This window comes from Papilio polytes, unplaced genomic scaffold (genome assembly GCF_000836215.1).
Source record: "Papilio polytes unplaced genomic scaffold, Ppol_1.0 DF823912.1, whole genome shotgun sequence".
Classification (NCBI taxonomy): domain Eukaryota; kingdom Metazoa; phylum Arthropoda; class Insecta; order Lepidoptera; family Papilionidae; genus Papilio; species Papilio polytes.
Genome location: NW_013525292.1, coordinates 1,073,428 through 1,075,322, shown reverse-complemented (window position 1 = coordinate 1,075,322; position 1,895 = coordinate 1,073,428). Strand labels below are relative to the sequence as shown.

Here is a 1,895-nt window from a genome sequence, read left to right as displayed (position 1 = left end):
GTAAAACTTGGCCGCGCTCCGAGCACACTGCCAGAATGTGACAAATTATATTGCATTATGGACAATTCTTAATGTACTGAGATAATTCAGTCTTAAATTTAACTATGGGTTAGTAAGGTTACTTTGGGGGGAAAATGATTTTCTTCCTCGTGATTTTTTAAAATTGGAGGTATATGAAGAAATTGAAAGTATTATTGAATTTAAATTTAGTTTTACATTTTAAGTTAAATTTACCTTCAAATTGATAGTAAATCCAGGTCAACGGTCAGCTCTAAATGTTATCGATTCGATGTCTATTTTAGACTATCTGATCTGTGCGGTAGATATTTTTGGTAACTGCAGAACATTCATCGGTCTGTTGGTTTATCGACTTTTACGTTTTAAATCTAAGCTTATGCCTACTTCGTGCTAGACTAGTAATTCAGAAAGTTAAAAATAATTTAGTTGCTAATAAGATTACTATCTCTAAATTACTAGCTGGTGCGAACTAAGCATATATTAAGAAATAAGCCTAGCAGTAACTATCTTTGGACTTTTAGTGAGAATGCGCGGCCAGGCAACTGGGGGGACGACGGCGCGGGCACTTGGCCCGAGGACAGCTCGCTGGAGTGGACTGATGTGCCAGGACAGTACACAGACCTCGTCACCTCCATGGTAAGAATAACTAATTTCACTGTTTCGACAAGCTCTTCTGTATAGTTCGCATTAGTCTGAGTAAAAAGTACTGTCCGAAAGTTCCCAATAATAAATTCTAGCTACTAAATACGTTTACTAAATACGTTCGTGACTCATATTGGGAAGCTCTACTGGTCAATGAAATATCTGCTCTACTAAAGTAAAAAAAAATGTTCGGCCACGCTTTTTTAATCTCTAGACGAATAAATTTCCGGATGTGAATTAGGCACAAGAGTAGTTGGATAAAATTTTAATTCTCTTAACTATTTTAGATTACTGTTTCACTAATGAAGTATAATTACAGAAGACTTTATCGATGTCTGCGGAGTTCCCGCGCGGGCCGCGCAGCCCTCGCCCACAGGAACACTTCAACGAGGGGAACGGTCTCAATGTAAGTAACGATTGACTTTATTTTTTAACTAGCTGTTACCGTGCGACTTCATCTGCATTAAATTATGAAAATTTTGTTTTATTGTTTACGTGTGTAAAATTATCAATTGCAAATGTCAAAATGACAAACCTTGGCAACCTTGCTTCCTTGTCGTTGGCAGCAAGTTATAGGTCTTTCCCACATTAGGGTTTTTATCAAAAATGTTCACCCCCTAAGTTTAATGGCGTGAAAATATATAGCATAAAGCGTGACATAAATGTAGGGCGTATTATTAAAAAAGAATTATCCAAAAATATACTGTAATTGTTGACATCTTAAGCAACAAAGTGTGTTTACCCTTTTTTATAATAGTATAGATGTTCGTTCTTTATTTGACATTGTCTTGTTCTAGATGCAGCCGCCATGGCCGCCGGAGCAGGCGTCTACGTCCACGATAAACAGCGCTCCGGTCAAATATATACGTGAGTATATTTACAGCATTATCCCATCCTTATACTCGAGTAGAGTTGGCATATTACTCCCTTGATAAACATTCTCGTAATAATCCTAACTACCCCTTAATTCCGAAACTCTTTTGTAACATGTCTATACTATGCTAATCTTACACGTAGCTGTGATGTGAAGATATAGTTTACTTGCTTTTGCTTGTTACCTTAACCGCGTCGAATTAAGATTGGATGTTCCAAAATGTTCTAAATTTCATCGAGATTCGATCAGTAGTCAAAGCTACAAACTTTTAAACATATCCATTAAAACGTTTTGTAAAAGATTTATCTGCGTATATCTCAGTTTTAAGTGTGTTACTGTAACTGCTGTAGCGGGTGGTGGT

General features: G+C 36.8%; 1 long non-coding RNA gene across 1 annotated transcript; it reads left to right on the top strand.

Moving 5' to 3' along the window:
* The first annotated feature begins 543 nt into the window (after window positions 1–543).
* On the top strand, window positions 544–1,527 carry LOC106102691. Its single transcript, XR_001225590.1, has 3 exons — window positions 544–654; window positions 980–1,066; window positions 1,458–1,527. It is a non-coding gene; the product is annotated as an uncharacterized LOC106102691 (long non-coding RNA).
* The last annotated feature ends 368 nt before the right edge of the window (window positions 1,528–1,895 follow it).